The 24,677-nt window shown below is 32.5% G+C and overlaps 1 protein-coding gene across 4 annotated transcripts in view; it reads right to left on the bottom strand.

The window, feature by feature from the left end:
• Positions 1-24,677, bottom strand: part of mamo (maternal gene required for meiosis) — a 150,779-nt gene that overhangs the window by 109,975 nt on the left and 16,127 nt on the right. For 2 of the 4 annotated variants that reach the window (XM_085952434.1, XM_085952442.1), the window contains exon 2: positions 20,193-20,263. The exons of the other annotated variants lie outside the window; for them this stretch is intronic. The gene's annotated coding sequence lies outside the window, so the exon portion shown is untranslated. The remainder of the gene's footprint in view (positions 1-20,192; positions 20,264-24,677) is intronic. 4 annotated transcript variants of the gene reach the window in all.

The raw sequence follows: 24,677 nt of genomic DNA, 5'->3' as shown, positions 1-24,677 counted from the left end.
TCGCACCACTGGTTGTGAAGTATACTATTTATTTGTGAAACTTTTTTGAAAATTTTTATTGGTTTTCGTTCGCGTGCCGTGCAAATTCCTCTCGCGTGCCATAGGTTCGCCACCCCTGCCCTATATGAACCGAGTCGTGAAAGTATAAAAATCGTATATAGCCGTAATATTATAATATGATTTCAACAAGATTTTAAAGATGAAGCAGTAACCATTTCTATTTGTATTTCCTAAACCATTTTAAGTATTTGAAAGTCGTTTTCAAATTAACTGCGAGGAAGCCCGCGAGACGTCGTCGTATAAATTTATTGATTCGTACTTATTGAATCACTTAAGGCCTGCTGGAGAGATGAAAGAGAAAAAAAAGATGCGAATCCCCTTACTTCATTTTTGAGACTAAGTTTAATCTTACCATTGCGCAGTAGGCTCTCTCCAGATTAGGATAATAGTTTGAGGATAAGTGCAATGAATGCCGACAAGAAGACCAAAACTTCTTTGTGGTGAAATACAGTGCTGCTGTTTAATGTGTAGTCCTCAGCTAAATATAACAGGTGTTGGTATTTAAGTTGTTTAAGACAATGGGAGGTTTTGGAACAGGCTAGTAGATCACAAGTAATTAAAATTGGACATGTCTGCGTTATAATGACCTGAAATACCTATATAGTAATATCAAGTAACACACATTTTCTATCATATTCTGTTTAAATAAAAAAAATCGAAATAAATTGGGTTTGATACATTTTGTTTGTGTAAAAACTAAAAACTGGTCTTTATTATTTATCCAAAGTGCGGAGCTATGTACTAATCACCTATGTGCATACAAATATTAGTTACGATTATAAACCCAACAATTTCAGACTGAATATTTAATTGTTCAAGTTATGATCGCATTACTTAAATTCGCACTTCTCGTTAGTGGTAAGTATTTAAATATTTTTTTACAAGTTAAGTTAATATTTTATGCAAAATAATTTTGCTGAGAGATACTTATTATAGGTACATAGATGTACGTATAAAGTTATATAATATATTATATTATCAGGATCAGTACTCCTGTACGCAGATATTTTAAATTTAAGTAATGTAATGTAACGGTGACGAAACGGGCCCTCACCGATATTAAGCTGGGACGATTAGGCAGATCCAATTGACAAATTGCATATATCCATTAGGATGATATTGGTCTCGTGTTAAATTAAAAAATGTGGAAAAGGTACAAAAAATACTTAACCTAAGTACTTACTGCATATAAAAGTATTTATTTTTTTAATTGTATTAACAAAGAACAAATTAATAATAAGACGTTCTTATTTTTTAAATCTTGTGGTTTTTATATTTATTTCAATATTATAATAATTGCTCAATAATAATACATTTAGTTGACCTCTAAAATTATGTATGTTTATATACCTATATATTATTGTACTTTTGTGCTAACATCGTGTATCCCTCCTTTTCATTCTTTCCTCGATGTTTCGAGCATCCAGCAGAGGTCATTGATAAAATAATGATCCTGAAACGTGGAAAGAAGAATGGATGCAAGATGAACAGGCTAACGCATGCCCACAAAAATATAATCTCATCGTGATCCTAAAAGGCGTGGAAGATAGTATTGCCTTTACTCACTAATGGAGTCATTGAAGACACGATTCGATAAAAAAGACGCGGTAGAAACCTAGAAGAATAATAATTGTAAATGAAGTAGCAGAGGCTAGACAACAGAGTGGTACGAAAAATTGTAACAAGCCCAAAAGTCGTACTGTCTGAATATTCTAACGCTGTAAAAATTACCCAAAATACATTCAATACTTGGCCTGTTATACAGACAAAAGTGTCGGTGCGTGTTTGTCGGTGGAGAGACGCACGCAAAATTGTATTAGAACTAGCGGCACGCACGTCTGCGGCATGCACGCATATACACGCACATAGAATTAATCGAGGCGGCCGAATTGCGCGTTTCCACGGCGACCCTAATTTCACGACAATCACGAGTGTTGCCAAAATAGACTTACTATTTGACATTTTGAGAAATATTATCAATTCTAAACTATCCTAAACGCCGAAATACGTTTTTTACATCAATCGATTCTCTATGAAATTTCTAACATTTCTGTATAAACCTAAATGCATAGGATTATATTAAAATATCGAAACAATTATTTTCATGCCACTTATTTAAGTATCCTCTTATTTGAGTATCAGTGAAATTATTTGCCAATGTATTGAATTTTTCATAAATTTGAAATAGGAAAAAAATCCTCAAAATTAATTGTACTTAATTTGAAACACAAAAAATGTTTTTTTAATATTGCGATATTACAGAACTAAATCGAATTAATTATTGGTTCGTAATTTATAAATTTCGCTTTCCTGCACAGTTTATGGTTTGGCGTTTAGGATAGGTAAGAATTATTGTATAGACATGAATGCATAACTTCCTCCCAAAAGTATATAGATATTAGGGGTCACGAATGCATTTATATTACATAATATATACATATTATATTTGTCTACAATTTATTTGTAACGCATGAGAAAAAAGAGACAGGGGGAATACGTAAAACATACACGTATGAACGCAGATTCTAAATTTGAAAAATCGTAGGAATCGTTTATTTTAATTGGGTAGTGAAAGAACACAAAAAGATGATACTCTCATAATAGTTTGACAGGTGATTACAGTGCGGTGATAGTGTGTATATCGAATGGTTAGAATAGATATCGAGCTTAGTATGTTATCCAAGAGATTTAGGGGTAACCTACTGGAATAATAGGCAACATACACCATCAATCAAAGTTAAGCGTCGCCGCCTGAGAAATGAACGAGTTCGGCAATGGCATGCTCAGTAAAATCTGGAGACTACAAAGACTCCACCAGGCTGATGAAACAGTAGAAATACAGAACATACACGTAAACGTATAGAAATAGAGGGAGACAAAGAGACAGAGAGAAGAAATAATATAATGTTGACAGGTGGTACTGCTACCTGGCACCTAATATTATTCAAAATATTATTTTACATATGATTTGGCACAAGAGTGATAAACTCTTTTCTAATAGCATTATTACCATGAATATAAACGAAAACAAATACCCGGCCAAGCTCTGGATACTGGGCGTGCCTTTAAAAGTTACAAGGATAAATTTGGCATGCATGCAGTTTTTTGTCACATCAAACGTGAAGGGTAAGTCACGTTTTATGGATGCTTCAATAGTCTCAAATCGAGTTGTTGGTTTCAAACTAACCGTATTCTGGAGTCGATAACTATATACCTACCTACCTACGGAGAGCGTCAGGGATCCTTGGAATCGTCTAATGCCATATGGATTCAAATTTAAATTCAAATTTATTTATTTTTACATGACATTTAAAAAACAAAGAAATAGTATTAAACAGTGTAAAGAAGAAATAAATATTTATGCAGTATCACAAAACAGTATGAAAAGTAAAGTACTATAAGGTACAAAAAATATAAAAATTATAAATTATAAAGCATGGTAGCAAACTGAATGAGCTAAGTGGACCCTATTTTAAGAATTTATAAAACAGCGCCCACCTATACTCCTCCTCACATAGGTGGAATATATCAACATCCAAAGCGATTTGGTTGAACAGAGTTATTGCCTTTCCAATTGGCATCAACAATGGCAGGTTAGTTGCTCTGCTTAAATAGCGGACATACCAATATAAAGAAGAAGAAGATTCTGAACATTCATAAAACGTAATAATTAAAATGATGGTTTGAGACAAATGTATTTAAAAAAAAAAAAAAAAACTCTTTCATGACATATAATTTAATGGTAGAGTTGGCAACTTTGTCTGTCACAAGTCGCGACCTGTCGCGCGACAACAATGCGATAATCGATATTTTTGACGGTTATTCGACATTAGACATTACCGGAAGCTTTGCGGTAGCTTTTCATTTCAATGTACCTTTATTGAGGAAGGCCACAAGCCGCAATTTTTATTTTAGTGTACTACAAGCCGCCAAGAGAAAAAAATCGTTTGCTGCTATGAACCATAACCGAAAACTCACTTATAACAGGTTTATAACACACTTATTTTGCCAATTTACCAACTGGAGAAATACCTATAACGAATTAAGTAGATCTCTACGCTATTTCTAAAAGCTATAATAAATAGTATTTCCTACAATGAAACAAAGTAAAAAAAAATATTCAGTAGATATTTACTAAAGGTTACAATGTTGCAACAGATAAACTTTTCATAAATAAAATGATAATATTTCAATACAGCCTAGCAAGATAAGAAAAGTATACTTATAGGAAAAAATAATTAATAATACGGATAACGTATGTAATACTTTTATAATATTAATATTTCTGATATAGGTATCAGTGCTATTATTGAAAATTTACACATAGGTAGTAGTGTAAGAGAGAACAGGGCGCTGAAAAAAAGGATTATAAAGAGAGAATCAACGAGCATTAGCGATTATTTAATATGTTGGAAATGGCGCGTTTAAAAGAAGCAGGTGAGTTATTCTCTATATTAAAAATAATTATCACAATCGCAAGCATCAATAAATAATTAGAATCAATACAGCTGACATGGTACAATGCTAGTTGTCGCGAAAATCTCGAAATGTAGGTGGTCGTATATATCCAGGGAACTCAGAAATAATGGGAACTGAAATATCTAACGGGTGTGGAGAAATAGACAACTGATCTCGAGTGTGGAAGAATATGGGATAGACTTAAACACGTGTCAAGAATACGCGTTTGCATTCTGACAACTGCTTTCGTTTTATGCACTGACGCTAATTCAATATTGGTGTATAACACACCCACTATTGCACGTCTATAATGAGTGGTTAATTTTCGTAGGACAATCGGAATTCTATTTATTAATCTGTTCTCTCACAGAACAGATTAATAAATAGAATTCCGTTCTGTGTATAATATATCCAATTCTTACTAATGAAACAATAAATTAATTTGTGTGTTATACATAATATTATAGTAAAGTTGTACTTTATTTGGCTAATTAGGTAATCGTTTAGTGCCAATACGTGCATTGCAATATTTATTGTAAGTAGTAAAGTTAGTAAGTTAGTAAGTATAATATATATCTAATTTTTTAATTGGCTTTAAAATCCTATGTGGGATCTGGGCTGCCTCACGAAGAGGTTTTTGTAACAGATTTGTTTTACGAGAAATGGATTTTAGCCACCTGTTTAAACTATTAAGTTCACGATTTGGGTTCAAACCACACATGTGAATTTTCCAGACTAGTGATTCGAACCCGAGACTCACGACTTTATAAGTCGCCCCGTTACCGCTCAGCCATCGCAGGTGCTCATAATATGAATTGTGTGTAATTTTTAATTGTTTATTATGTAATAATTTTATTGTATATGTACGATCGCTCTCGCCTGGCAAATTATACACATCATCATACGTTTTGCTTGGAAAATTGCCAGACACTTGCAAGTGTTGACTTTACTGTTGCCTGTTTTTTTTATACAAATTGTGCGTATGAGCGTATTCCCAAATAATACTGCTCGGCGTAGCGCGAATCTTATGATCCACCTGTGGAAACATTACGGCGAATCCCACAAGCGGAAATTCTGCGATACTTAACTTTGTAGAGCAGTGGTACTCAAACTGACCGCCACTATTCGAAAAAAATCCAAACAATCTTAACCCAATGTCCTGATAATATATCTCATCGTTGCACTAATTTGTTACCTATAACTAGGTTTACCATATTAATGAAACTCTAAACCGGGACAGGAACGGGATATATGGCAAAGAAACAAATTTTATCATTTTTTTATTATTATTATAAATGTACAAAAAAGAATGCATAGGTCTGCTGCAATAGAAATTTAAATTATTTTATTTATTTATTGTACCAGTCGTAGGTACTTCTCGCTGAAACTCTCGCACCCTTCCCCGCCGTCTCATCACAAATACGCTACTACGGTTAATCATAACAATTAATTATTGACAATCGTTCATAATCGGAACGCCGGGACAAAATTCCAAACCGGCCGGGGCGACGCGACCAATGTGTGAAACCGGGACAATCCCGGTCAAACCGGGACGTATGGTAAACCTACCTATAACTCTGATTTCTCTCACGCAGCGAACCAGGACAGCGCTCCGGCACTTCTTCAAACAGTTATAATGTTATACACAATAATGTTGAATAACGTGAATATGGGAAAATTGTTATTTTTAACTTGGGTAATAAACCGAATGCGAAAAAAGCAATTAAATATTCCAATTCAAGTGGAAAAATTAGTCTTTGTTCATTCAAGCGCTTCTCCCAATTTTATCATTTACACCAATTTTACATTGATAGACTGATCACATGGCCAACTTCTGACTAAATTCGTTCTAAAATTCTTAAGACTATATTTTACAATGGAAAGGATGTATTTATTTACCTAAAATATTATAATTATAATTACAAGATAAAAAGAACTTTTTATATACAACGTTTTTAAATTTTCTGTTGAATCATATAAACTTGACTTGACTAGCTTAAACGATCAAAAATGTTGTATTTGATAGACATAATATCTACTGAAATGTCATTTTGACACTCATATTGATTTCCATAGTAACGCACGTATATATTAATAATTTAGTTGCTAGGACCCCAGACCCCTTGTAACCAATAATAGTGGATTGGATTACGGATTTCTTCCAAAATAACTTTTCATACAAAACAGAATTAACTGAAAATGAATTTAATTCTACTTGAAGATGGCTAAAAGTATTAAAAAATGCATTGGCATCGTGTTCTGATATATTCTAAAAGTTTAAAATGTCTAGCTAGTCGGGAAGCTAGTTAAAAATCAATCGAAAGATTTGTACCGGACAAATAAGAATACGACCTAATAAAAATGTTGTAATAAAAAAACTTTGTAAAAATAATCAACGCTCCGGGACTTTTATGATTAGCTCATGATATAAAAAAAAAACATTTTGAACAGTACCTCAACTTAGCAACTGGTTTCAAAAATACTTTCAAAATGATAATATGAAAAAGATTAATAAATCGATTATAGAAATTATAAAAATACTTAAGGGTGGCAGTAGTCACATGCCCTTGGGGGGGGGGGGGGGGGGGGGGGGGGGGGGGGGGGGCGGGGGGGGCAGTCAGCTCGTTAATGTGAATGATACAATTTCTGAAAGTAGATTCCATGAAGTTGTTCGCCTGCTGTGCTAACCAGTAGACGTCAGAACGGTTCACATTATTTGTGCCGATTTGGAAAATGCAAGAATCAAACACACTGAAAATAACGCACGAGTCGATGGACGATAATATACATACAGAATAATAATTTTCAGCAGGTCCAAAGCATTATATTTCCAATGTAGATATTATTTATTGCTGACCATGTTTATTTTAACTGTAAACATAATTGTATATTGGTTTTGGTCAATAATTTTCCGCGATAGATATTTCTCAAGAAATCAAGTCTTAAACCAACCTCGAATTCTGAAGAACGTCGAGAATAAAAAAAAACTCAAGAAATTACAAGCACAAATTTAATTTTATTGCTCTGTATCTTTTTTGCACGCGTTACCTGCTATACAAAAAAGGTATTTAGATGAATAGGTATAAATATGAATTATTTGATAATAATTGACACATCGGAGATTTATAAAATCAATCTTGAGTCGATGACAGGCTAACACATTTTTTTTCTACATAAATATCTTCTATAATCTATATTCTATATGATAGGCATCTGTTGTAAACATATAGTAACATTAGTCAAACAACGATTTATCAGAATCTTATTACATTGTATTAGTCACACATTATCGGATTTTATAAAAGGTAAGGACCGGAATAATCCAGATGACGATAAGAAGAGAAATCTTCTAAAGGTTTTTCTTTGACGCTACTAGAGAACATAAAAATAATGTGAGGTAGTAATAAGTTGTAAGTAGTCCATTCTACCATCCCCAAGTTTGGTGCCCTGGCTTATAGACTCTCTTGAAGAGGAATGAGCTTAGGCTGATACTGAGGCTAAGAGCAGGACATACAATGTGTAAAAGATTTGATGTCCTCATGGGAAGAAACGATTCGCAGCTCTGCGATGAATGTGATGTTTTGGAGGACATTGTACATATAGCAGTACAATGCCCTAAATATGAACGACACAGAGTAGTACAGCTGCGAATTGCGGATTGCTTTGAGAATGTCGACGAATTGAAAGGTGCCCTGGCGGTGGGTAAGACGGAAGAGCTTGACAAAATTGTAAAGTTTTTTTAACAGAATTGGAGTGAGAGCCTGATCGGCGGATCCTCATCTAGAAGAAGCGATATAACAGTTAGTCACAGTCACCTCGGTAAGATCATAAAAAAAAGTTTTAAGTGTGCAGAAATATGCGATAAAGAATACGTTATTTTCAAAAGTTACGTATTTATAATATTATAGTTTATCACGTAAACGTAACGCGTATTCAATATTGGTAATATTTGAGGACAATCGGCGCCCTTTGTTTTTCTTGCATAAAGTAATAAACCGAGCATGGCTTCAAAACCTTGGTCCATGGCGATTGGATTTTACATTTATATATTATTAATCTGGTCTGTGTCTTGGACCTTCTGCCTGAAGATCGTGTCCTGGTTGACTACACACAATTGGGCAGCTTTTCCACCGCTTAAAAACTGATATAAGCGACCATTGGCAGGTTGGACAAAGTGTGAAGATAACATTTTAATTTCGACGTAAAATGAGAAGGTGTACCGACATTCTATATGGCGGTAAAAAAATCACGTGGTATATGATACTCGTATTGCAGACTGCCCTGGATTGGTTATGCGCAAAGGTCGCACCTCTCAGGCGCAAGAAAAGACCTAGATGACCGAAATGGCTGGATTCATTTAAAACGGGCACGGGGCATTTAAAAATGCTGTACCAAAGTAACTGAAAAACATTATCGCTCGATCGTCCAAGATAATACAAGTTTTCGGAGGTCAAAACCTTCCAAGGGTAGTACCATAAATGAGTAATGAGTAAGTATGTATGTAAAAATATTTTAGAGCGCAATATGATTGTGAAATATTAGATTACTTAACGTTTACAAACGTTTAAGTTTTAGTTGTGGCAGAAAAAAATGTATTCCGTGAAAGTATGGACATAAATTTATTATTAACAGAGTATTATTTACCAAGCGCTAAAAGATTCGCTGATTTTGTTCCCGCCAAAAAGTGCGCCGTCACCATTCGACTCTACCGAAAAACGCACAATAAAATCGTTTTTTTTTCTAAATGCCATTAGCCGGATTTGGTTTTTTTTATAATACCATCTGACAAGTGAAATCATACAACAGAATACACACATATTGTTGTGTATAATAATTTATATTTTATACTTACATTCGATGTTATTAGAAACAATATCAGAAATGTCTAAGGAAAATGTATGAGACATTGGTGTTGAGATTTCAAACGCACTAAAACGTTGTTCTATTGTCAAAGAGAGCGATGACTGATTTAATATCATTTTTAGTAGGTATGTACTTACTTAGGTACTCGTTCAAGAGCCTTAATTTGCGCACTTAAAAACACAATCCCCACACTCTCCAACTTCATAAAACTCCAGAGGCTAAACTGGGCAGGCCATGTCCAGCGCATGCCTGAGTCACGGATACCAAAGAAGATCCTCGAAGGAAACCCAGGGGAGAAAAGGCCAGTGGGAAAGCCACGCACACGATGGGGTTACAACATTACAAAAGATGCCAACCAGCTGCTAAAAATCATGAACTGGAAAAGACGTGCGGAGGACCGTTCCGGCTGGAGGATGGCGGTGGAGGAGGCCGGGGCTCGACTTGAGCTGTAGCGCCATCGAAGAAGAAGAAGAAAAACGCAATAAAATTATTCGTGCATATTAATTAGTTTTATTATAAGGTCACATGGTTTATTATACTGTTTTAATAGGAAAATAATTATGGGAGAATTTAATAAGTAGGTACAGAATAACCTTGTCATGATACGTATTACAAGACATGAAAAAATACCGTAGACTTTGATAAAGCATAGTCAGACCAGGAATATCTACATCACATACATGATTAATGTTTTCTATTCGCGATGGAAACCAAGAATACGTATGTAAACGTTTGTATCATAACATAATTATTAAATGGTTTAAAAATATGTAAACGTAAATGTTCGAAAACACTTTTGGTATCTAGAAGTTTCGAATAGTTTTTCAAAAAGGTATAAGTAAGTTTACCGAACAAATGTATCTTGGCTAGGCATAAACCTTAAATCATAATGTGCGCCTCTATATATTATTGACATCTACGTCATTGCGCTCTATGCGATTGCAATATATTATGCTTCATGGATGAAAATGATGTAATATATTCAAAAAAAATTTTTTACATATATCTATTTATTTATTTACATACTTATATTAATACAAATGAGTATCATTTGATTTATTTTTTTGCGAGGTAATCAGGCAAAGAGCCGTAGGTATCAATGTAGTAAAAAGTGTAAAAAAAAGTGCAATGTTATAAAGCGTATACCTACCTACTCTACGGCCTTCGCCATGCGCTTTTTGCATGTTGGCGGTATTCTAACGGTTTTAGTTCCAGAAACGACCGCGGTGACGTGTAAATATGTCTCGATATAGAAGCCGCAGTCTAATCTTAATGTTACAGATAATTTTAATAATTCATCGCAATTGCTCTATAAATTAAAATAGCATTAATAATATGTTAATACCTAGCTATTTCAAAAACGAGGCAAATTTATTGAACATAAATCTTCTTTAAAAAGATTTGTAGGAAAAAGCATTTTTATATCTTATTTTTTTAAATTAAAAAAATATATTAGTAATTAAGTATGTATTGTGAAAGTGAGTACCAATAAATTAAAATATTTTTAAAACTCTAATTCACAATGTCAAAAATGATTCTAAGAATTATAAGGGTGAAATCATACTTTTATGTATTATGCAAGAACTCGCGGATGTCAGTCAAACGGTCGGTCTAAAGATAAATCTCTCAAAGACAAAAGTGATGAGGAACTGTTTTTCGGACCCTGCGATTATCTGTATTTCTGGCACCCAACTCGAGCAAGTCAGCAGCTACATCTATCTCGGAAAGCAGGTGTCCATAGACGGAAGCATGCACGATGAAATTGCTCGAAGAACAAAGCTGGGATGGAGTGCTTTCGGACGTCTTCAAGAGTGACCTACCATTATGTCTTAAGCGTAGGGTGTTCAACCAATGTGTGCTACCCGTGCTCACGTATGGCTGCGAGACGTGGACCCTCAACACGAGAGATGCCCAAAAGCTAAGAGTCACACAGCGAGGCATGGAGAGGTGCATGTTGGGCATCACGCGAAAGGACCGTAAGAGAAACGAATGGGTTAGGAAGCAGACAAGAGTACGCGATGTAATAGACGTTGCCAAACAGCTGACATGGAGATGGGCGGGGCACATTGCTCGCCGAAAGGACGGCCGCTGGACAAATGCCGTCATCCAATGGTACCCAAGGGTAAGAAACGGCCACAGGGTCGCCCTTAAAGCCGCTGGATTGACGAACTGGTAAAGTTCGGCGGAAATACGTGGCAGCGAACGACACAGGACCGAGAGAGTTGGAGAAAGCTTGGGGAGGCCTTCATCCAGCAGTGTATTGACCCCGGCTGATGATGATGATGATACGTAAAATAAGACACCATTTACATTTTTTGAAATGCATCAAAATTTTAAAATTGATCTGGGTAGGTACTGAGGTACATTCATGTATGCAATATGTAACATACTAATAATTATGCTTATAAAAATTATATGAATGATGCTGTTTAGATTTGGCCCTGAGTTTCCGGACACCATGTAAAACCTATAATCTACTCAAATCTAATCGCACGCATGACCTAAAACGCACACACAGAACGCCAACGAAAGAGTTATTATCAAATATAGCAATATATTCCATGAGATTTCTGTACGTTGCAGATTTTGTATCTGTTACTCTCCATTCCATAATATGATGTTCTCATCCGAGACCAATACTCTCGCAGAGCACGGCCGTAAAGCGCACACATTATTGCATACAACGAATAGTCAAGTCACGAGCATGCCAATTTGCACTCGTATACTGGCTAAAATATAATATAATAGCTTATAAGTTGGTGCATACTACAAAGAATATTCTTCATAAAGGCGATGATCAAAGCAAACTATGGTAAAGTAATAAATAGATGTGTACATAATTAATAAAATTATTCAATCAAAATTTTAAATCTGTATCAATTTTGATATATTAGTCATCGAATTCCAAATCTAATCGCACTTAGAGTCCAGAAACATTAGTGGAGGTATGTAAACTTGTCTTCACACTTTGACTGTCTCGTCCTTTTGATTATTATTATTGATTTTATAAGTAAATGTTTCGTTCCATATCTAGTTTGTGAATTAAGGTAGAGCACCCCAACCGGTTGACTGCAAGATATTGATGTGAGAAATTATTTAATAATATTTCAATGTTTAAACAGTAATTAAATTTCAACATGTAATTTGGCAATATCTGAGTATACTAGAGACGATGCTGGGTATTTATTATTATTATTAACTATGTCCTTACTTTTTCGTAGAAGGTGGTTGTTTGTAATTTTGAACAATCAAAAACACCCAGAAAATCACATAAATATATTGTGTCCTCATCGGGAATCGAACCCAGAGCTCCCAGATGAAAGGCTGACGCCTTACGCACTGCACAACAAGTGCCGCCAACGATGCTAGATTATTATAACACTGATACTCAAATAAATGATCTGAAATCATTTTCTATCCATATTCTAAAATATTTCAGACGCTGGAATTTCAGTTAAAATATATTCAGTTATATATAATTGTACTTGTGTATCTTCTTTCCTTGTTGTTTCGGGATCATTGCAGAGGTCATTTTACTCTGAGCAAGAGTGTTCGCATGACATCCCAAAAATTAAATATCTACGTAGGTCAGCGATTTCCGCGAGTTGCGAAAAGTTGAACAGAAATGTAACCACCGGTTTTCAGTTTTCAAGTGCATAGTTCATAAAACTGCATATTATAGAATCATTTTTGTCGATGAACAAGATGATGAATTTGGATTGACTACTGTTGAAATCGAAACATTGATAGATTTATCATGCGATACTTCATTGAAACAAAAATTTCAGAGTTAAACCCTAGTTCAACTTTGGTTGAACCAAAGTGACGAATATAATACTTTGTGAAGCTGATTCCATTCGTAATGTCATATTTATGCGAAACTCGATTTTTTGCATTAACTGCAATGAAATCCAAATATCGAGCCCGTATAATAGTAAAAAAAGAACTATGAGTAGCACTCTCCTCAATGACACCAAGAATATTTGATAAAATGTGTGCTAATAAGCAAGCATATCGATCACAATAAAAACAAATTAATTAAAAAATTAATAAGTATACATATTACAAATTAAGTAGGTATACTTATATAATAGTAAACCCGTGTTATTTTTTTTATTTTTTGTATTACTTAGTACAATTTTTAGTATTTAAAAACGTATCTGTATTATTTAATGAAATAAAGGGGGGCGTAGTGACATAAAGTTTTGAAACCACTGACGTAGATAGTGCCTGGTAGGTACTGAGATGTTAATAATATATATAAAAAAATAAAAAAAAAACACTTTCTTATTCATTTCTATATCGTTCACCTGGAGTAAAATTAAGTTTTAAATAACGACAGAAATATTGCATATTATATTCCAATGTTGGTAAACACTAATCAGTGCTTAAATAATCTATCTAGAGAATGTATCTTAGCAGGTACCTATATCAAAATAATCGATACTTTTATAACGGTATTAAACACAATTTACTTTTACGGTAGGTAAATAGTATCTAAAACTTCTTTAAATCTAAAACTTTTTATTTTTCTTGTAAAATGATTTCAGTTCCAATTAAAATTTTAGGGTTTTTTACAGTTTCCATAACAGAGGATTCGGTTCTAGTTCGGGTTTACGTCTTTCTGCTTGTTTGAATTCAGATACGGATATTAAAAACAGCGTACTTACTTACTTGTGTATTTTCAGTTCAACTTCCGGTACGATCTCATTTTTTGCAAATACAAATACAACCACAATACATTGATGCAAAACGCATACTCTCGTATACACCCGCACCCAGTAATATAATCTAAATCAGTAGATATAAAATACTGCTGTATACATGTTACATCCATCCAACGGCCAAGGACACGCGTGAAGTTGGCATAATAATTAAACTGACATCGCAGTACCACTATAGTAACTTACTAATACATGTGTAAACCAATTAGTAGCAAACCACTGACAACAATGGTTTATATGTCTTTATTCGATTTTTCTAAAATTATTCAATCCAACTAGATTATCTGAATTTAAAACATTACTATAGGTACTAACAACAAACCGCCCTTTGGCTCCGGACGAATACTGGGTGGAATCGGAGGACAGAGGGATGGAACGTTTTTCGTAGGGGTTCTTTAGAATGAATACTGGTTTAAAATACTGATTTTTGACACAGTAAAAATTACAAATATGATTGTTATATATTATATAAGATTACACAGCGCGTGTGTTGGTGAAGAACACATCTTCTTGGTTCAATGGTGAAATGGGAATTGAATTCAAAATACTATTCGACGTTCAAATGAGGGTGAATGGACTCTGTGAATATGGCGTAAGCGTAAACCAAAATGTGTCACGACTCACGAATCGGTTTTTTTATCGGGTGTCATCATAAAAGGGGGGTGTTAGTAGGTACCTACTAATTATTATGAATGAAAATAATGAACATTTTAACGGTATTAATTGTCAATTTCTGGTGGAAAGACAATTATTTAATCAAAGTGATTTTGATACTGATGTGATAAAAATATGCAATGTACTGTTCGGAGTTCTTACTTATAAATCACTTCAACATATTTTCTATTTAGATGGTAGAATAATTCTAGAATAAAAATGCACTGTTAGAGACTACTAGAGATTTTTCTACCGGGATTTACATAATATTATAATACTATATCAGCGGTGGCAAAGCTTTTCATGGTCAGGTTCCAGAGAACTAAAAACATATTATTACATTTTGTAATATTGCTTGGCGTGGCAAGGGGGAGTACTAATTAATAAATAATCATAAGGAACAGAATTACCCAATTTTGTCATTACCAAACGCTTTTCTTCAGTATAAATTCATCATGAATTTTAAATTTGAGATCTTAATTGCAAAACAAACACTTTTACTGCATGACTACTTTTTATATATTTTTTAAACTTTTCTGCTAGAGCCAAATCAAAAGCTTTTTTCCGTGCCATCAGATTTTTCACCTAAAAACAAATTTCGTCAATAATGGTTTTAATTTTTCTTTTCTGTATATTTTGCTTTTCGTCCGGAAAATTTTTCTGTAGCGATTTTCCTTGACCAGGTTATTACTTGTCAAAGATTTCTCATTTTTTCTATTTACACATGGGATATTTTGAAATTTAAATTTACCGGGATCCGGGATAGGAACCTGTTTTCACGACAATTCCACTTTCGCATGCTAGCAGAATTTCCACATGTGTCGTTATATGTTAAATCGGTAGGTACTTAAAGTGTACGCACCTTTCCGATGTATCACGCAGTGCAGATAGATGTCTACCATCGTTATATAAATTTTAATTTATAATACTTAAGTATATTTCAGTTTGTTTTAATAAGTAATATTTATCATTCATTCAATGCTCTACTGTCTTATACACAACCAGTGAAAAAATATAGTCAAAAAACATTTTCTTCTCTCGGAATAGGATCGCTCCAAATTTTAGTTATAACGTACTTGCACTTGCTAATAATTAAAAAAAAAATATTTAATTTATTCAAGGAGTGATTCAAAAAAATTAAGAATGTAACATTCTTTATATTTGAACATGCATACTTTAAAAACACCACAGATATTTTCTTTTAAATACAATGCCCGACTTAATTAGATAGGATACCCGTAGCTTAATTGTAAAAGCACACTGGCGAAAATCCAGTGGTTATATTTATACGTCCTGTCGGAAATCGTATTAAAAATAAAAGATTTTTTCTTGTAAGTATGTATATAATATCTGAAGTATCTTCAAATTATGCATGTTCAATATAAATACATAATGTCACATTCTCAAATCTTGTGAATTATTTGTGAATAAAATAAATTCTTTAATATTAATACTAGTTTATACATTATAATATAGTAAGTACCTACTTAGGTACCCACTGAACAGTTGTAGTTATATTATATAATTATTTACAGCAGTAAATTACCTACTTTTAATTAATTAATAAAAAAATTAAAAACCAGTTTTTATGCAACTGATTTGATTAATAATAATTATTAATAATTTATTGCTGAAAAAATTCTCACGTTTTGTCATAAATTAAAGATTCCTCTATTATGGCGTATCAAATAATAATATGTAAGTATATTTTATAATATTATTTGGTCGAACATTAAATTTATCGTTTTATAATTGCTTGGAAATTCACACTCATTCCATTACGAACAGTTTTCCAATAGTTGTCAAAGTTTTTCCATGTAAGGTACCTTGCGCTTATAATAACTGTTTATTATGGCAATAACGTACTCAGTTATTGTTATTTTTGGTCGTTAGGATTAGGAAATTAATAAAAAAAGAAAATAAATGTAGTTTCAACTTTTTATGTTTGTGTACTATCCGTGTATTTTAGTGTTGTATGCCTACGATAGATCAGTGGTAGAAATTATCCCAGAATAACGGCCTGATGGTCAATCAAATTGCTAATAACTACGTGTTGTAAAAATATCCTAAAATAATCTATATTCCGTGAATGCCCATAAATACCGCGTAGAATAAAAAGAGTAATATTTTTTTGTACTTAGTGTAAAAAAGGAAATTGGTTTCTCATTCCGATTAAATATATAAACAGTAAGAAATTATAATGAAATTGTTTATTGAAGAAAAAACGCCTCCGGTTTTCAGAGGTCACATAAATTCATCATTAATAAATGAGAATACTTCAAATGAAACACGGAAATAGATTAAAAAGACAGGATGACTCGCTCAACCCAATGAGCAGATGAACTTGCCAAATGATTAGTTCACTGCAGGTGTGTATCGCATTTGATAACTAGATAACCACACTTAGCACTAGAAATGGATCTTAATAGTGTAAGGTGCTTAGTCTCAAAATAGAGGGCATTGTTATACTACGGATATTATTATAGTAATATTAACTTTATCAATTTATAGTTTTTTTTCTAGATGCCTTTATGGATACCTACCTCGCATTTACTACCGAGGTTAACGAACTTAATTTTATTTTATTTCCAGGGATATAAGGTTTAAAGATTTACAACACTTGTAACTGTGTAACAATCATGCCGAAACCTCTTAATTATTTAAATATACTTAAGGTGACGCATCAGTGAAACGCCAAATAATTTTCAACTGTACGCGCGACGAAATTTTGTACTCGCTACGCATTTCTTGAGAGAACGTCGAGTCAGACATACGTCACTTTGCTGCGTGATGGCGACGGGCCAATTAATTCTAAAATCGTGTAAAGATGACTAAAAACGTTACCCATTTACTTTAAAAAGAAAACATGTCAATGAATATATTATTATTGTTACTAATAGAATAATAAACAGAACATAAAATGGGCGTATGTTGGATTTATATGAGAAATAATATTTCGTTTGACAGGCGTCTTTTGCACCCGCGACCCGCAATCCGCACATCGCCTAGCAACGATCTTTTTAGACCGTGCCTCAACTAATGCATGGCCTTTGCGAATCTGGTAATAATGGTAATATTATTATAAACATAAGCGTACACAACCACTTATAATATATAGTAATATTAACTACACGCTGTAAATAAACTACACATTGTTTGTTTGGGATGTTCGCACAAGCTGCGGAACCTGCGTGGAACGCATGCGACCCATTTTTTTTATTAAATAAATTAATATAGTAGTGCCTCCAGAAATAAAATCATAATTACAGAAAAAAAGGTGTCAGGCTTCAAATTTTATTTTATTTATTGTTGAATATATATACGTAGGTTGTATTTATGCTTATTTTGGAAAACGGACCGTTTGAGTTTTTTTTGAGAAACACAACAATTAGTTGATCGTTGTTCCACGGAAATGTGGATTAAAAATGTAGGTATGACGATTATCGACGGCTGCCTACCTACAGAGATAAGTACTATTATCGACGAAATGTACGTATAAACTATACTAAAAAAACGCACACCTGTACGACTAACTACGTATTAAATTTAATGAAACCCTTATATATATACACAGTAAAAAAAATTAATAAGGCTGTATGGATATTATTAATTACTTTATCCGACTGAATTCCTCTTGGACAGTGGAGGCACTGATAAGTTTTGAGATCTCATGGTGAACATTTAAATCTTCATTGAATGTGTTAAAACATAACTATTTTTTACACTTAAACATATAACTATTTTGTTAATAATATAATAAATCAAGAGGATCAGTTGTTTGTTCTACCAATGGGCAGAATTAACTTAGTATTGGGGATGTAAATTGGGAAAACAATACAATCAACCAAATCACTTCGGGTATTGACATATTCCACTTCGTACGTATTAAGGTGAACATTGTTTTATGAATTCTTAAAATACGGTATATTTAGCTGATTTTGTGTAGGTGCCTCCTTAGCTATATTTATTTGTACTGTTTCACATATTACATAGTTAGTTGTCTTTATACGTTATAAGCAATTTTGTGAAGGTATTTATCATTTTAATAATAAAAATCGATTGGAATGGGGATACAATTACTTAACCTAATTAGTTGAGGTACGTATATAATATTAATGTTATGAGCAACACAGACATAAGTTTTAATTGTTTTATTGTTTATATTGTTAGAACGGGGTCAAATTTATTATAAAATGCAGTTTTCAGCTCATTCGTGCGGCGTTTTGCGTGAGTTAAAATATTATCTAATTAATTTATATGCCTACAAAAAACCGTGACATTTTTGCATGACGTTTTATCTGTTCTTATGATGTCGCTTATCTCGAAAAACCATTCATACACGAAGCTATTTATAGTGTTGTTATAGAGACAAAACTGACCAATTCCAAAAAAAATGTTCATTCTCTAAAACGGTGTACACTAAAACGACAAAATTAATAAATACTATGTAGATTAATTAGATGGATAGATAATAAAATATACAAATATTATCCCATAATATTTGTGAATCAATTAAACACAATATAGAATAGCATTCTTGCCAGCAAAGTATATTTTCAAATGTTTTTTAGAACCGTATATGCAGAACATTATTAAAAAATAAAGTACGTTACATATTGATATTCTACTTAGGAATTGATAATTGCTCAAATCTTGTGTATTATTAATTAGTATACCAATATATTGTACGTATGATAGTTTATCTGAACGAAAGCTGAGCGCCTAAAATTAATTCGCGAATGCCTTATAAAATAAATTACTTAGTAGGTACTAGTATAAATGTATTTTTAGATTGAAAACGCGTTTATATGAGTCAAGTTGGCATTAGGCATAATAGGGAGGTAGAATATGCAACACCAGGTAAATGAACATTTGCCAAACAATTAATATTTATGTGTCTAATGTTAAAAATATAATATATTAAAATATAAAAAAAAAGTTACTGGACTTGAAAATTGTATTCATTTAAATGTCAATTTACCAACAACTGACAGAATAGTCGAAACAGTCTAATTTTTAAGATAAAATCTTTTTTGTCATAATAAACAAAATTAAAACTGAGTGATTACATACGTGGCAATGTAAGGACATGGATCAATACACGAAAAGTTTTCAGCAATATTGGAGAGGATTCAGAAAAAAAGATAAATAATATATTTATTATCCTTATAACACCAAATAATAATTTTAACTCGTCAAAAAGTGCTTCATTTTCAGTCTATAAATTTAAGTACTTAGGTATGTTAATTTTGTTAATGTGAGAGTATCTAATTTTATTATAACACTATTTTAATTTTCATAACTTAAAATTAAAAGAAAAATAAATAAAACTAAATTTATAAGTTTTCTTTTATGATTACAAAATTTGGGTGGGTTAATATCTATATTATTTAGAGTCGTCATTTGAGTTATAAAAAATCGAATTCAATTTACCGTTGATTTTCTAGACCCCCGACGCAGGGGTGGATTTAACCAGTCGCACACCAATTGCTCTGCCCCTCCTCCTATAGAAAAAAAACATATATTTATATTTGTAAATAAATTTAACTGCCTAGGTATCTAAAACAGCGAATGGCTCTAAAAAAAACTTAAATACTATAAATTTCTTAAATGTGTATATTATGTAGTACAACAATTAATTATTATTGGTTTTGTAATATTCAGAACTCTTATACAATTAGTAACGTTATATTTCACCTTATTCAAATCAGTATAGGATTCTGAAAGAGTATGGAAACAGTAAAATTATTATCGGTAGATAAGTACGTCAAATTATGTACCTAGGTAGTTAATCTTTTCGGGTATTCAAAAATAATGATTTAACAGTTAATTCAATATTCACACGTAACTAATTTGGAGGGCACGTGTCTAAGCAGGGCTCAACTCTTGTGCACAGTCAGTGAATGTATCGGTAAATCCGCCCTTGTCTCTCTAAAATACAATAAAGGCAATCGATTAGATCGGCGATTTTATTTTGACGCACACGATGCAATCGTTTCGTCAGAAGATTTGAAAAGGGCATCGAAACAGGTAAAATCTGTCATACAATATTATGAAATCATACTATTTTTAATAAAGCTGCGTATTTCTCACAAATTGAGCACTATAAAAACTAATATTAAAGAGGCCTATAACATGACCACTCCAGTATATACGTAATTGTACTTTAACAAATTCTCTAATATTATTATGTATGATGACTGTCTTCCTAAATAACAAATTGTTTTTAGTTACATGATGCAATTTTAGTACATTGGTAGTTGGAATCAGGGCTTCAAACCGTTATTTTGTTTGTTTCTGTTTTCGTTCCAGTTCAAGAAAAAAAAAACGGTTTTTTCCTGTATTTGGTTGAGCTCCAAGTGATTAATTTTTAAATGTTTCCAAGGCCCAAAGCGTACGACATGTTGCGCCTACGACACCCGAATGACAACTGAAGTGGGGAGTAAGATCATATTAACGCGTGTGTTTAAACATGTACCGAACCGAAAAAAAAACCGATTTTTTTTTTTAAGTTCCGGTTTTCGTTCTGACAAAAATACTGGTTTTCTCGATTTTAGATTCAGTTACCGTTTGAAGCCCTGGTTGGAATTTATGGTTAAAATTAGGCAGTGTCTAATCCCGTCATTGGTCGATTATTTTTAGATGTACAAATGATTTAATTCAGACCGACGAATATTTTATAGACCACTTGTATTAGAGAATTAAAATCTCCGGTTGACTACTCCTTAATTATTACGTAGGTACCCGGAACTGCGTGAGTGCTGAAAACATCTTTAAGTGGTGCGTCTGTGCCAGTGCTTATAAAATGCTTTTTTTGAACCAACTATTATTATACAACTATTAATCATCTTATCTGTGTATTGCCGCGGTTACTTTTTGGTAATCATTGAGTTTTGTACTTACTACGATTATGTAAAGTCATGTACGCACAAGACAAAGTTGACAACCGTCTTTTTATAAATCACAATACATTTTTTTGAGATTTCGGGTATTTGCACTCACCATTTTATGTCAGTAAATATGATAAGTAAATCAAATTATCGATGTTTTAACTGTGACACCTAGTATCTGAGATTTAATATTTTCGATAGGGTAATTAAAGCTAAATAAAAAATAAAGTAATTAAATTAAATGAAAATAAGAATACGGTTAAGTACCGACCTTAAAAATAAATTATGTTGCACTAAGCTATTTACTATTTTTTATTTCCTAACTATTTTTGTTTTTATTTAATTTCATCTAAGAAATAGTTTTTGTATAACATTTTAAGCCCCTATCAAAAATATTGAATGTCAGATACGAGGTATCGATATTAGACCATCGTTATATATATTTACATAGCAGGCATGAAGTGAAAACCGATTTTTTTTCTTAAATATAATACAGAGTTCAGTAAGATGGAATGTCACGACTTAATACTGCTCGTACCCCGTTTATCATCTTACGCACCTCATCACTTTTGTTGGTGACCCCGGCATTTTCCTGATTACATTCAGCACACTCCGATAATCCGCGGTCAAGAATAAAAGTATAAACAAACATGTGGTCTGCGAAATTGTCTGTTTATTCATCTATACCAAGGATTCATTCTCTTTATAATATTTATTCTATTGACATGTTCAATACCTCCGTTTAGATAATAAAGCATTGCAATAATTTTTTTTTTCTGGTGTCTACCTACTGAACTTCTTTTCATAATTTGATGTTGCTTTTACGTTATTGTACTTTTTCTTTTATTTTATTTCAAATTTAACGCTAAATTGAATTTTATTTTTGTTGTGGTATAAATAAATTGTACATGACAATAAAATAAATAAATATCTACCAGTCAGATGCTCAACTAAGAGTCATTGAAATCCGTTGCATACAAAAGTGGTTAGAGAGTGAGTGTAACTGTAATGGGTGGGTCAATGCGAGTTGCCTTTGATGCCAACTTCAGTATGTACCAGTCTTTAATATTCAATAAATTAAAAAATATATAAGTATACTGTTTATTATTCTTTTTTTCCGTTTCAATATTAATAAGATGTGTTATCTGCTGACAGTTAATAATTAATTTGTGAAAAGCACTTTAAATTATAGTTAAATAAGCAGATGTTTAGGAAAATACTTTTATTTAATTATTGTTCAAGACTTAAAAAAGGTCGCAAATCGCAATATAAAAAAATCTACCTACTAAATTACAATACCAACCTGTAATACTATCGTTTATTAAATAGGTGCTTACTTATAAACAATACGAATAGTAAAATGAAATATAATCTGTTTTTTATACAACTTTGATAAATTTTGTGTGATAGTTCCTTTCTTTGTAACACCATCAAATTTATAATTAAAATTTTAGTTGAAGGCAGTAAGATTGTTTTTTTAAACGAGTGATGCGATTAATGTAGTCATAACATAACGTATCTGCCTGCCTATCAAAGATTGAAATCTCAATGTTATCAAAAAATACATTTTTTAAAACAACCAATTGAAATGCAGCAAAGGTTATTTTTACGAGTAATTTAAACGGAAAATAAATCTTTTTTCACACAGGATGTAGGCTGGAATATTATACAGCAAATACAATCATAACATAATATAATAATCATGCTTTAGTATAACTATGCATATATAGTTACGTCTTGTCTCGTCAGTTATGCCACACTCGGAAATAACAGTCAACAAAAATAGTTAAGGCTATATACTTCAGTAGAGGCATAGTCTAAAAAGATCATGGCTAGGCGATGTGCAGATTGTGCAAATGACGCGAGCCAAACGAAATATAATCTGTCATAAAACTTCAACATGCGTCCATTTAATGTTATGTTTATTGTTATATTACTAATAATAATAATATATTCATTGTCATGTTTTCTTTTTCAAGTAAGTACATACGTAAAGTTTTTTAGTAATCTTTACACGATTTAAGAATATATTCATCCGACACCATGACAAGACAAATCGACGTGCGCACACCTCTACTATCGGTCTGCGATTGGCGACGAGTGCGAAATTTCATCGCACCTACTGTTGAAAATTATTTTCCGTTTCACTTTCACTCTTAATAAATTAACTATGAATTACTTGAAAATTGTTAAAAAATGTATGAGCTAATATACCATTTTGAATCGATTATAAGACGCCACCAGTTATAAATACATATACTTATTAGTAAATTCCAATAATAAATAAATTAAAATAAATGATCATTATATTATAATCTTTTAAGATGAAAATCATACACTGACAATAAAAGTCTGCCTACTTATATTATTTAAGTCTTTGATATATAGTTTAGAGTTTTTCTGAATCACATTTTGACTCAGGGTCGTTGATCTTTGCGTTTTCTCGTGAAACAATTATTATAAGACGCACTCCGAATTACTAGACAACGAAAAAGGAAAATATGTCTAAAAATTCCGGTGACATATTATATGAACATTATGGCGTACGTCAATAATATTTGATATAATTCATTTAAGTCGACCACGTAGAAAAACGATGGATAATATCGAGGTATGGAATACTAAAAAATAATATAAAAGTAAGTATGTAGGTACTATAGCGAAACGAATATGTGGAAACAAGATAACTCTGGATTTGGTAGTCACCACATAACAGAATAATAAAATATAAATGTGGACAACGTTTTGAAGCCGGATTTGGTTTACTACTTTATGACGAACAGGCCATATATCGCAAGAAATACAAAGTGCGCCGACTGTCTTCATTATCAATCTTGAGTGCGAATTTTATAACAAGCTTGAGTACCTAATAGTAGCCACACGATTTGCTGTAGGTACTGAGAATCATTATTATTTTCCGTATGATCTGAAAATATAAGCTGGTAGGTGGTAGGTAGCACCTAGGTACATATATACTTATATAACGACATACAAACTAGAAACACACACATTAATAATTAGATATCAA

Source organism: Rhyacophila brunnea, unplaced genomic scaffold (genome assembly GCF_057557595.1).
Source record: "Rhyacophila brunnea isolate RB1 unplaced genomic scaffold, BYU_Rbru_1.0 scaffold_10, whole genome shotgun sequence".
Lineage (NCBI taxonomy): Eukaryota > Metazoa > Arthropoda > Insecta > Trichoptera > Rhyacophilidae > Rhyacophila > Rhyacophila brunnea.
The sequence above is the reverse complement of the archived record's forward strand: the minus strand, read 5'-3'. Positions and strand labels throughout refer to the sequence as shown.